Source organism: Phalacrocorax aristotelis, chromosome 1, assembly GCF_949628215.1.
Source record: "Phalacrocorax aristotelis chromosome 1, bGulAri2.1, whole genome shotgun sequence".
In the NCBI taxonomy this organism is placed as follows: Eukaryota; Metazoa; Chordata; class Aves; order Suliformes; family Phalacrocoracidae; genus Phalacrocorax; species Phalacrocorax aristotelis.
In genome coordinates, this window is record NC_134276.1 from 52,844,970 (window position 1) to 52,859,724 (window position 14,755).

The following is a 14,755-nucleotide window of genomic DNA, read 5'->3' on the forward strand; positions in this document are numbered from 1 at the left end:
TTATCTGTAGTTTTGTGCGAGCAGTAGGGTTAGTCAAAAGTGCTGTGGTTTCATCATCTGATTCTCATTTCATTAAAGTCATTCATAGCATAGTAAAATGGTGAAATTTTTGAGGTCACAAGGAAGTTGATTTATTTTCCAAAAATCCATGTTAATGTACACAATTTTTATTTTATCATTATTGAGTTGAAATGTGTACTTCATCAATGCCCAAAATAGCATAAGACAAATCACAAAATGACTACTTATTCTTAATACTTAAGAAAAAATATTTGGAAAATATCAAGCATTCAAGTCAACATAGAACTAATAAAAAATACAATAGAACTGAAAAGGGAGTTAAATATTTTGGTATTGTTCAACTTTATTTGTGCAATTAATTAATTATATTTTCCAGATTAAAATATTTTATGGAGGAAAATTAATTTTGCCAAGAAATATTTGGACATAGAATGTTTAATTTCAGAGAGGAGTTGTTCTATTAATTAAAATACAGGGGATACAGAGGAATCCTTCCCTGTTCAAGTCAGAGTAGTCTGAGATGAAAAGAACTGTTCTGTATTTTCCAGAAGAGCTTCAACAGATTGTTTTATATTCAAGGTTAGTGTCCTAACTTTGTGTACTAACCAAAGTGTCACACTTTATGTAAACACCTTCACCTATCTGAAAGTAGTGTCAGGTTTCTATACAAAAAACAGAGATAGTAAAAAAGTTCATTTTCACACAAAACCCCAACAAAACAAAGAAAAAAGTTCAAAATCTTGGTTTTATTTTGTTTTGCTTTGCACCCCTGTAAGACAAAATAAAAGGTCAAACCTCAAATTTAGCTTAAACAAAACAGATTTTTTCCTACCTGTACCTGCAAAAATATTTAGTATTAAATTATCAGTGTTTTCTTGTTAATATTTGAAAACTTATGAGAGATGGTTTCCAGATGGAAAATTCATAAATAAGAATGAAAATATACTAATATTAATCTGATATTTACATTAGCTCCAAAGATTTTCCCTCATCTTACATAGTTTAGTTAAAGAGGCAACACATTCATAGTTTCCTGGATTCAGATACACGTCCTATGTAGCCCTACAGAGTTACTTTCATGGAATGCACAGAGATACTTTCATGGAATGCTATTGGAATTTGGAACACTGCTTTCTTTTATAACCAAAACCTATCTTTAAGAATTATGTAGAGCCCATAATGGATATGCAGTTATTGCCCTCCTACTCACTAAGAAGGGTCAGTTTGCATCTCTCTTGGTGCTTGACCAAGTCCTAAATGAATTATAAGGCAGGAGGCCTTATCCTGCTAGCTGAAATTCCTAAATAAGGTTTTTCACACTGTGACCTTCACATTCTATACAAACACAACTTACTAATAGTGTTTTCTAATACATTATAACTGAGATTAAAGCACAGAATAATACTCATTCTTTGTGAGAAATTAAAATTAAACATGACTGTTTTGAGACTATAACAAATTTGGATATATCTGTGCCAAATTCTGTTTGTCATGATTATGATGTCAGGAGCAAGGAGAAATTAAGATGATTGGTCTTTAGTGGATGCCACCAAAAATATTCAAACAGAAGAAACATGTAATTTTGAGGTAGTAGTTAACATATAGCCTTTATAGTTTCTCTCCGGTTGTAATGGAACATCTCTTTTCTTTTTACCAGATTAGCAAAACATATTTTTCTAACTATGTTTTGAAGGACTGATAGAAATGACAGAAATATCAACCCTGATGAGAAGTGCCCATGCTGCTATACAAGAGAAGGATCATGGGGATTGTCCGGCTCTGTGGTACAGACCAAGTCAGATTCACCTTGTTCAGAATTAGCTTGCCCTACAGCAGATAGGTTGTGGAGAAGCCACTTGGAGGGATCTGAAACAGAGATGAAGACTGAACTAATATTTAAGCAGGGTAGACTGTCAAAGGTCTAGTGTTTCAATTCACTCCTAGCTCTCTTATGTTTATTAGAACGGACATTCTGAAAATACAATGCTTGTTGATATTTGGTACCTGCATTTTGTTCTCTTTGTCTACTACATTATTTTGCAATTGTTATTTATCATACCACGAATGCTTTAACTCAGCTGGAAACCCAAATATTTTAGAACGCCGTATACAAAATAAAAAGCTTAAGACATTAATGGAAACAGCAGTAATTATAATGAGTAAAACTGAACAAAGAACAATTAGAAAGAATCTTTTGTAAGTTATAAAGAAAGTGCAAAATTAGATCATGTTATAAGTGGAAACTGGGGGAAAACCCTAATGTATTTGCTCTGATCTTTTAAAATCACTATACTAAAAGCACCTTCACAAGCTCTGTGGGTTTACTTTCAAACAACAGGCTCTCTTACTTTGTTTTTGATAATTGTAGTATAGTTCTTGTCTACTGTGACTTAGCTGGATGTCCTCATTACTTTAGAAGAAATGCAAATGAACTTTTGAAGTTTTGTCCATAGAGGAATGAACTTAACATATTGATCAGTTATTATATATGTAATGTGCTATTCAGAAGGGCCTGACAATTAAAATTGGGGTACCTATTTTTCTCTCACATTAGTTCAGTGTAATGATGTAACTCAGAAATAAACATTTTACAATGAAGGCATCATATATCAGTGAAACAGAATGTGTAAATGCCTTACGCACTTACCTTGTAACTATACCACCATCACAGCAAGAGGGACAACTGTTGGTGATTGCAAGAATAACAAGAATAAGTAACAAGAATATAAAGCAATTAAAAAAGGAAAAGAAAGAAAATAAGAAGGATTACATAAAGTAAGCTGTTTATAATTCTCTATTAGAAACGGTGAAGAGCAAAGATTTTCAGTAGTTAAAAGCAGTAGAGGCTGACCAAGGTATATGGTTTCCCACAAAAACATTTACGGCACAAGACCATTCCAAGCTGCTTTTGAAGTGTGATTTTTCTTGACACAAAGACTAAATTTCCAGCATGCTATATTAACTATAACTGTGCCTTTAAAAAGTTTTTAGAAGCCTATTTTTTAGTTTTCAGGAACCTTGGAAAACACTCACAGCCTTGAAAAATGAAAGGGATAGGTATTTTCATCTTTTCCACGGAAACTTCATGTCCCCAAAGAAATAATAAAAGAATATGAAAGTTCTGCAAATAGTATCTAAATATGAAATAAGAATTTACTATTGGTCTCACCACAGTACATGGAAATTTCAAGTACTCTTGGGGGAATGTTTCTAAGAAAATTTTGTTCCACAGGAGTACAGTCACAGACTGCATACAGGACGTCAAAGAACGTTCTTTGGGGAGAGAGGGGAGAGAACATGTGAAAATTGTCATGTGGATAGTGCTTATTAACATACTGGAGCTTACATTTCTGTGTCTTTACTTCAGTAGAATATTTAGCTCAATGGGCATGTTTTGTAAAGAAGATAGCATATGCAGGTAATTTAAATAATTACATAAATAAACATAAATACTTAATTCTGTTCATAGGTCAGTTTCATACATTTAATTAGAAGAACTACAAAAGCACATAATTAAGAAAAAAAAAAAGACTTAAATATGAAAGACCAGAGATTGGTGATGTAAAGAAAAAACTGAAAAAAAAAAAATTGATTGTATGAACCCATGTCTAGACTTCTTATCAAAATTATTTTGATTGCAGTGTCTATATATCTACTTTATCAGGATGTTGTGACTGACAGACTGGTCATTCATTATATGGATTATTTCATCTGACAAAGTAATCTATAAAAATTGAGAGCAAGTAGCTGAATTTAAAAACTTGATATTTGATATATTGGATTATTGTGTTCTTTCTTTGTCTTTTTTTTCCAAAAGGATAGCATTTATCAGCAAGATTGTTTCTAGAAATGGGGTAGTACAAGACTATTGTATGTATATTACAATAATGAAAAAAAAAAATAAAAATAAAAATTTCACACACCCTAAAAAGCCCCAAACCACCCTCAAACTTATAAATGTGTCTGTCTATAAAAAAAACCCAACAAGGTATGTTTTCTAAATCTGGCATCATAGAAAACAACCCCATCACATGAACATGCAAATCATCTATATTCACCACCATTTCTAAACCGAAGAATAAAATTATAATTGCAAATTTTTTTCATTGTTAATGTAATGTTGACTTCAGAGAGAACCTAATACGATAATGAATCATTAAATATTAAAACTAATTTGATATGTATCAAAATATCACATTAACATAAATACCTTGTACTTTAATTAAAGTTCATCAAAGCCAGTACAAGGTAAGGATGAAATTAACAAACAACATAATCTAATAGCATTCCTGTTGACAGTCTAATAACATTTCCTTTTGGCCACTTAGGATCATGTTTTCTGTAGTTGTCATTCTAATTGGTCCTGAAAACTGAAAAGCTCGTTTCAAAAATCATTTGGGAAAGCCCTGCAACCTGGCTAAAATTTTGTGCATCAAAAGAAAAGAAAAGGAAAGCTCATATTTTTATCAAATCTCTATTTCATGGTCTTTAGCACTTCAACACATTGTCTTCAGCTTTTCACAGTCACTAGTAACTGAAGTAAATTTTGTTGCTCTCCTTGTTTCTAAACATTTTTTTCATTTTTTCATGTTGTTTGGAATATTTCCTTTTTCACGAATTGAGAAACAGATATGGAAGAGAGCACCCAAATCATCATGAGACTTTCCTAACAATCATTTTTACCATTATATCGCTTTCTAGCATAGTTTTCCAGACATAGCTTTAAAGACATTCAACTGATCGTGAAGCTAAAAGAGCAGAAAATGGTGAAGATAGATGGCCAAAGTACTGCTCATACACAAAATGACTTTGCAAAAAATCTTACTTTAAAAGTATAAACAACAGTCAGCAAGCTAGTACATGAATGTTAAAGATGATGTAGAGGCAGCTTTTGTATGGCGTTCAGCAAAACTAGCACAGGCCTAGGGACTGAAAATCATTTATGTTTCAAATACTTCTCAGGTTCAAACTCAAAAAGATCTGGAAGCCAAACGTGAGGAAAAAGGCTAAGTGTCTGTGTCTGATGGCTGACCATCATGTCTCTGCGAGAGGTCCCAAGTCCTGATAAGCTTCTGGCATTACTTGTTTCTCTTTTGCGAGACTGAAAAAGGCACTCTAGTGCAACATATTTTGCAGGTTGCTGAGATTATTGCTGATAATCACCTGATTAGCACAAATTAACAAAACAGGGAAATATTTTGATATGGAATCTTACAGAGAATTTAAGTCTTTGGTGAAACTCTCACCAAATTTCATTTGTCACTTTGCTGTCTGTTACGTATGTATACATGCAAACATGCATATTCATACACATACAGACATTCTCCTATCAAATTATAGTTTATATAGTGTCTTCACTGTTTTGAAACAGTGACATAAAAAATAATCTTCTAACTGGCCCAGAGAGAGTAAGTGGAATGTAACCTTTTTCTTTCATTTTCTTCTTTTTTTCAGTGTCCAAAAATGCATTTTAATATTAGATACGCAACTTGTTGAATATTTTGTGCAGAAATTACTTAATTCAAATTGGGACAGTGAAGCCTTACTTATCAATATTAGTTATGACACATATTTATTTTATTATATAGCTACAATATATTTTATCAATAACAGGGTTACATAAAACAAATAACAATAGTAATATTTCTCTATAAATTATCTAAAGGTAAAATACCATTTAGTGGTGAATGGCTTTCTGATTCTTTACTAAATAAATATAAGCTTCATTTTAGTGAGAAGCAGTTTGAGGCTGCAAAGTGATCACCTGAATACATGTAGGCTGGAAATATATGAGCACATGTGGCATTTTGTAACTTGAGAACACTGATTGTTCTTATTACAGAACACTGAAGAAGTATGTGTCACTCAACTGAGTTGGCATTTGAGCAATAGGTCATTAAAGTGAATTTTTTTTGAAGGATTCAAAGCACACTTGGTTGCATGGTCCACATAGTTTCCCGTCACTGCCAGAACTGTCTCTGTGTGTAGCAGTGAAAGGGATAGGAAGTATTTTTGATCTTCAGAAAATCTTGAAAGAAAGATAAATCCTTCCAAAGCCTTTCAAGTGTTACAATGTAAAGCACTTAGAAGTTAACATCTGTATGATAATACTAAGCAGAAAGTTTACTTTGGTACCTCTCAGTATTCTTAGATCACAGTACTTCTGTAGTGGAAGGAGTGCGTGTTATCTAAATTGTATATTTAGCAGTTGCTTCTCCTTCCCTGTGGTGCCCTCTCTACTCCAATGAGTTTAACTATCCCTCAGACATTGAGGACTCCAATTAATATTTTCTTTAGACATCTCTAATTTTTTAATGTTTTGCAAGCAGATCAACTTTAATGAGTTGTACTCATCCAGACAGATGAAAGCAGAACTTTTATTCTTATATCAGAGCTTGTGTTTACCTATCCTTGATTCTACCATCACCTTCTTCATCCATTAAGCTTGAAGTGTGGGAATCTGTCTTTCTCTCATTACTGGAAGATATTAACTAGTGCTGTCACTACTTTTTCCAACTTATTTTTCTTCTACTACTAAGTAAAAGATGTATTTGTGGGCTAGATTATTTTTACAGTCTGTTTTCTTATGTCTTAATTAATAATTATAATTATGTTATAATTATAATATTATATTATTATAATAATTATTATAATAATCTCTGTTGTATTTTTCCCTACTATGTCAACACCTAAAATATAAATAAATCTATTTGAGTAGTAGAATGTCTTAAGTAGTAGAAAATGAAGATTTTATTTTTTTTTTAAATCAACAGGTGCAGTTTTCTGTGTATACAGATAGTAATAGTTCAGCTAATGAACCTCTTTAAAATATTGGTATATTTTTTCAATAAGACTGGAAGAACATGGAGGGCCTTAGGAAAGAATGAGTATTTTTCTAATATTAAAAACTTGAAAAAAAAAAAAAAGATGACCAGGTAGTTTTAGAACTGTCAGCCTGATAATTATTTTTAGCAAAACAAGGCAGTCGTCAACTCAGAAGTCAACAAGTAAATATATTAGAACATTAATAAACTTGTGCCTCTAGGAAATAACTCTAACCAAACAAACATGATATTTTAAATGAAATTTCAAGTTCAATTTAAAAAAAAATAATTTTGCTGTTTAAGTTTTTTTAACATCTAATGTGTCTGTTTCAATTTAAGAAATAGAACAATTCATGAGCAATAATGGATCAAGATTTCACCTTTTCTGGACGCATATAGCTTTCTTGTTCAGGGCCTATGTATAGACACATAAGTTCTGACAAGAGGGATTAATGTGGCCCTTAATTATTGCAGTGCTCAAAACTGGAAATCCTAAGTGATTGTTAATGTTAAAATATCCCTATCAACCTAGGTTACACACTAAAAGCTGACATCCTCTTTCTTTATATGCAGTATCTCTCTGAGGAAAGCACTTACATGAAATATTTTAAAAAATCCTGTTTCAAGACCCCAGTTTTATTAACTAGATCAGGCATTTCACTCCAGATCGTCTAAATTCCAGATTATAGTATATTTCTCAAGAATCTTTCCTCAATTTTTTTTGTTTTGTTGAAACTCTTCTATTTTATATAAAGCAGAATTTCAATATTTATTAGAGCAAAATATTCTCTATTTGGGCATTACTATATATATTACTATATATGTATTACTCTGCATGTTTTCTAGGCAAGAAATATTTTTATTGTTTATGCAAAATGAAAAAAAAGAATACTACTGAGAGGGCACAAAGACTTAGAGCTACAGGTTTCTTCAAACACTCTCTTAACCAGGAGAGGGGAGTAGGAGTCCTTAGCAAGTACAGTCCTCTCACTCTTCTCACAGGAGTCCTCCCACTCTTCTTGCCTTATACCAGGCACCTTGTGGAGACATGTTGTTAAACCCTCTGTGATCCTGCTTTATGTTTTCATCACTGTACCTGTGACCCACTTCAGATGCTCTCCCACTGGCTCCAGCACCTGCCAAAACTTGTAATCAGTCACTGTAACATGTCACCCTGTCGCCTTCTTTTAGCACCTTCCCAGGAATGAGCACCAACAAGCTCCTCTAGGCTCACTCCATCTGTCCAGAATCATAATCTTCCTTCTTGCTTCTTGAAAAGCTTGTTCATTATTCATGACCATTCATGGCTTATCAAAGTTTACCATATTTAGGTCTGAAAAAAAAGGATTAGAATAGATCAGCAGGAATTTGAAATTATATTATTTTTGTGAATGGTGATAGAGAAATTTGATTTTAAAAAAACTTCAGTATAATTTAAGAGGAAAAAAAGTTATGATATCCAATGACTCAAAATTAAAGGTAGACTAATGTACACACAAAGTGTAAATTCTTACCAATAAAATTAATTAACCCAAATTAGTTAACCTATTATGAAGAATCCCTCTTCAAATGAGATTTTGAAATTGACTGGTGTTTTTTCCCCTAAAGTATTCTAATGAAGTTTCATCATTAAAAAATGAGTACCAATATCCTGTGAAAGAGTACTCCAAAATCAAAGATGGATGCTGCAAAGTCTTGAAAAATCCACTCTTAAATAACTTGCTTTGTGTTCCATATATAGACTTTAGCAGAATATCTTCAAGATAAACATTCAGAACTAAAAAAAAAAAATTAGTAACCCCCCAAACTGTATAATTTGTAGTATAAGTACTGTGTTTTAAACAGCCTGTAGCAACCAAAAGCAGTCTGAAACAAAAACTAAGATATGAGCTAATTAAGTTACGGAATTCAATACTAGTCAAGTAACCCTGAAGAAGAAAATGATACACTGATTGTCATTGCCATGTGATGTTCTAGTACCAATCACAGGAAATGTGAGACAGGTTAAGAAGTTTCTACTTAATTACAAATTTCCTTAGCCAGAAAGCACGGGCATTTTTTTTAGGGACAGAGAACAGAATTCAACTAAAGCACAATTACTTTAAACATATGGCAACTTTATTATATGATTTATTATCTAAGATTTGATCTGGAAAATCCCTGAAGGAACATTTTATGTTAAATTCCATCTCATCATCAATGATAAGGGCAGGGTATGCAAAAGGACATGAGCCTCATGACACTTAATGGCATCATACCTGTTTCAGTGGCCTGAATACAGAGACTGAAATCACAGCTCTAATTCACCCTGCAGTGTCCAGTAATTATGAATTCAAATGGGATTGGATTCACAGCTATTAGCACATTAAACGGAAGATACTTAAACTAGATGATAGCAAGCACTTCAAGAGGTCTTTGAAGTCCCAACCCTCTAGGTGTTTTTTGATTCCTACCTGGCTGCTTTCATTTAGACACCTTAATGCTGATGTCTGTATCTGTCAGACATGTCATAAACTAAAAAAATCTTTATTTTTCTCCATTGTTGATAAAAGATGTGCATGCAAATGTAAACATCCACACGGATAAAGGTCTAAAATTAAATGATTTGAAATCCATCCCTGATTTCCAAATGCCATGAGTTAGACAGCTTGAATCCGGTCTCAAAGATGTGAATCCCAGCTCGGTTTAGGCCTCTTTAATTCTGCCAAACTGCTGGCAACTGTTGATATATTGAATAGCAGGAATGTAGGTTTATAGACAAATGAACTGATCAACGTTTTACGTTTAAAAAATTCCTTGTCAAAATTATGGGAATCCTGGTTTTTAGGCCTCCGAGTCCTTTTGGACTATCCTATTAATGATTTAGTGACCTAGAAGGGGAAAGGTGGTTTTAAATTTGGAGCCATCAGGTCTACAGTTTACACTATCCACGCTATTAAAGCTATTTCTTGGTTTCTCTTCAGCCACAGCTGAGGTTGTTCAACAGCTTGCTTTCAAGAGTATCCATTTGAAATGTGGACACACCTCCTTCCAGCAGAAAGCACACCTTCTCTGTGGTCCTCTAATGCAGACAAATCTGTGTGTTTCTGGACGATACATGGATGCTCCATCTAAAATTACAATCCTCAAAATAAAGGCTAGATTACTAGATAACTCCAGAGCATGCAAGAAAGAAGGGGTCAGAGCCCTGGTTCTGCCTAATAACCAGGCACTCAGTTCATGGCTATGTTTTTGTTGACCAAGACCTAAGAGAGACTTTTTTGGGGCTATATTCTCTCAGAGAGACTAACGTTCACAAAATGCATAACAAATGAAGCTGCAAAAGATTGATCTAGGTTCTAGGTGTGCTAGACTTAATCTGTTTGTTCAGATTATTTCTATGTTCATAGGTATATAGACAGAGACTAGACAAGGGAGGAGAAATCTTTTTTATCCAAATGAGTATTAACTGGAAAAATTTTACTGTATTTTGTTTGTTTTTTAGCACAAATGTAAAATCACATCTTTTCCTAAGAGAGTAATATAAAGTAGGCTACGTGACTGTTCTCTTGGTAGAAATGCATAGAATCTTTGTCTGCAAAAAATGTAGGTTAAGTCCCTAAATCAATATTTAGGGTATAAAATATATATGAATTTTGGATTCCAGTCCCTGTTCTTCAGATATTTTAAATATTATTTATTTAGTAAATAGTAATTGAAGAATAAAGAAATGGTGGGATTCAGTTTCTTAAACATAGCTGTCAATGTAATTTTATGTAACCTTACACCTGTCACTCCAGAAGGACTCTTCTGGAGGTTCTGTCATTTTTATTAGACCTATGGGATGTCTCAGACAAAGACATTTTCTATGGTACTAGACTGAGGAGCTTATTTTCAAGCACCTGAATTCTTTCCAAAGGGTCATTGGAAAAGGGTCTGGAAGCTACAGCTCACTATTTATGGTTGAATACCTTAAGCACATGTCCTAATACTCAAGGTAACAAATTTTCATCCTGTAGGCTAGTGAATTAGTATCTGACAAAGCAGGAGAATTCTACTTATCTACTAATTATACTGAATCACCTCCCACAAAGCATACACCAAAACACCTGCAGCTCACCTTGATAGTTTGAAATCTTTTATGGAAGACTTTAAATTCCCTCAGGCACAACATAGTACCAAGCCTAGGTACACCACCATTAACTCACTTGCATTCTGTAACACTAAGGAGACATTTCTCTATCAATATTAATGAGTGAGAAAACCCTTACAGGGTTTGGGGTTTTCTGGTGGGGAGGGAGCGGGGAGGGGGGGGAGGGGGGAGAAAAGTAGCTTTATCTGTTAGTAATGCTGCTAGTTAACTACTTCCTTAAAGATATTAATCAGCTATATGTTGTTTATTATTCATATATCTGCTATTCAAAAATCATAAAATCATAGAATGGTTTGGGTTGGAAGCAACCTTAAAGATCATGTAGCCCAACACCCCTGCCACAGTCAGGGACACTTTCCACTATACCAGGTTGCTCAAAGCCTCATCCGACCTGGCCTTGAACACTGCCTGTGATGGGGCATCCACAACTACCCTGGGCAACCTCTTCCAGTGTCTTACCACCCTCATAATGAAGAATTTCTTCCTAAAATCTAGCCTAAATCAACCCTCTTCAGTTTAAAGCCATTACCCCTTTTCCTATCACTATATGTCCCTGTAAAAAGTCCCTCTCCAGCTTTCTTACAGGCCCCCTTCAGGTACTGAAAGACTGCAATAAAGTCTCCCTGAAAACAGAGCCTTCTGTTCTCCAGGTTGAACAACCCCAGCTCTCTCAGCCTGTCTTCATAGGAGAGGTGCTCCAGCACCCTGATCACCTTCATAGTCCTCCTCTGGACCCACTCCAACACATCCATGTCCTTTTTACGTTGGAGCCCCAGAGCGGAACGCAATACTCCAGGCGGGGTCTCACAAGAGAGGAGCAGAGGGACAGAATCACCTCCCTCAACAGCTGGCCACACTTCTTTTGATGCAGCCTAGGAAATGGTTGGCTTTTTGGGCTGCAAATGCACATTGCTGGGTCATGTTGAGCTTCTTATCCAACAACACCTGCAAGTTCTTCTCCACAGGGCTGCACTCAATACCTTCATCCCCCAGCCTGTATTGATACTGGGTGTTACCCTGACAGAGGTGCAGGAACTTGCACTTGGCTTTGTTGAACCTCATGAGGTTCGCATGGGCCTACCTCTCTAGCCTGTTAGGGTCCCTCTGGATGGCATCCCTTCCCTCCAGCATGCTGACACCACCACACAGCTTGGTGTCATCAGCAAACTTTCTGAGGGTGCACTCAATCTCACTGTCTGTGTCACTGACAAAGATGTTAAGCAGCTCCGGTCCCAGTATCAACCACTCATCACTGGTCTTCACTTGGACATCAAGCTATTCACCACAACTCTGAGTGTGACCATACAGCAACTGCTCCATCCATCAAATCCATGTCTCTCCAATTTAGAGACAAGTATGTCATGCAGGACAGCTTTGCACAAGTCCAGCTTGATTACATCAGTTGCTCTTCCTTTATTCACCAATGCTGTAACTCCATTGTAGAAGACCACCAAATTTGTCAGGCACAATTTTCCCTTAGTGAAGTCATGCTGGCTGTCACCAATCACATAATTATTTTCCATGTCACCTAGCATAGTTTCCAGGAGGATCTGCTCCACAATCTTTCCTGGCACTGAAGTGAGACTGGCTGGCCTGTGGTTCCCTGGGTCTTCCTTTTTTCCCTTTCTAATAATGTGGGTTATATTTGCCCTTTTCCAGTCAGTGGGAACTTTACCAACAACATGTCTACTGAATTCAACTGACAAATCTAACCTTTAAAAAACGATGCCTATTTGTAGTACTTAATACATAAATATTTCTTTGCTCTCTTTGCTGGTCCAAGTTAAGACATCTTATTCTCCCCTTCAAATAGTCTCACCATGATCCTACCACTACAACTGGGATAAAACAATATATAAACTTTATATTAAGGATGAGAAATTAAACTTTTCAATTTAAGGAATTTTTAGGTTAAATATTTCAATTCTACACTTGCTTTTATGTACTTAAACCTTTATTAATGACCAGTCTTTAGAAGCAAAAAAAATTACAGAATCAACCAGCATAATCTTTCATTGATGGATTCTATACCAGAATGTGATGCCAACAGAGAAGGAAAGAAAACAAGAAGATTTCTTGTGGTTAATGATCTTTTTTACCATGAATAAGCAAAGACTGATTTAATTGTTATTTCAGTGTTATACGTTGTTGGAAGTTGTCTGTCTGAAGTGGATTATTAACATCAGTTAACATTATTTATTTGAGCAGTCCTCAACAGTACATTTCAAGAGGTCATTTATGTCAGTTTTTTTGCTTTGTACTAGATACATATTTGTAGCCATTACTATAACTTGTCTTTATACGAGAGAAGCCTGACACTTTGAAGCATGAGTCAGCTGCTTTTTTTGGCCAGAGCCAGAGTTCTTGCCATAGACTCATATCATTTCACTGTCCTGAATCTGTAAAGTGTGGATGTAAGCTTTATAGAGGGGGAAATTATTTTCTTCTCTGGGCATTCCTATAGGTCTTAACTGAGTTTCTTTTCCAATAGAAATAACAGTAAAATGGTATCTAATTAAAATGCAGTACATTTTGTTCTTCACTATAAACTATGGTTTTGTCTCATTGTCTCCTTCCTAAATTAGACTAGATTAGAAGATCTGAATAGAAACAATGCCACTTTAGCCATAATCAGTTCTAACAGCTACGGTGAGAAAATATTGTTGTTCAAAAACTTTTTTTCTTGAGAAAATCATGAGAATTTACATCATAAATATATTTAAAAATAGGCTTAAAATTCACTGTTAAAAAGGGGGATGATATAAGATTCTCACTGTTTCATCCCTCTGTAAGAACAGAATGTAAAAATGTCTAAGTCTGGGACTGGTTACCTCGTGCAGTTGAGGATTTCTTCACCATAGGGCAGCAACGTCTGAGTCATCTCATATACAATTTTGCACGCTCTGTAACACAGGAATGCCACAGAAATAGCCCTCTCTATTGGGTCTACATGGCAAGGTTTTGGTAGTGGGAATGGGTGGCTGCAGGGTTGACTTCTGTGAAAAGATACCAGAAGCTGCCCCCACGTCGAACAGAGCCAGTTTCAGCCAGCTCCAAGACGAACGGACCACTGACCAAAGCTGAGCCCATCAGTGACACTGGTGGTGCCTCTGTGATAACATACTCAAGAAAGGGTAAAAAACACAGTGCAGTAGCTGTGTGAGAGAAAAGAGAGAAAAAGTGAGAGAAATAGCATTGCAGACACCAAAGTCAGTGAAGAAGGAGTGGGAGGAAGTGTTTCCAGGTACCGAAGCAGAGATTCCCCTCCAACCCATAGAGAAGTCCATGATGCAGGTTGTCCTTCTGCAGCCTCTGGAGGACCATGGTGGAGCAGAGATCCACACTTCTGCCCATGGAGTACCCCACATTACAGCAGGTGGATGTGTCCTGAAGGAAACTGCATCCCTTGTGGTGGACCCCATGTTGCAGCAAGGGAAGAGTGTGAGGAGGAAGGAGCAGGAGAGACACAGTGTTATGAACTGACCACAACCCCATTTCCTGTCCCCCTGAAATACTCAGGGGAGGGGAATGAGGTAGGAGAATCAGGAGTAAAATTGAGCCTGGGAAGAAGAGGGATCAGGGGAAGATATTTGTAGTTTTGTTTTAATTTCTCACTTTGTTATTAATGTCAATAAATTAAATAAATTTCCCCAAGTAAAGCCTGCTTTTCCTATGACAGTAACTGGTGATCTCCCTGTCCTGGACAGGACTCCACCTTCATAACTAGGTTGAGTGTTCCTGACCCACAAGATGCTTCATTGTATTTTCTCCCCCAGCC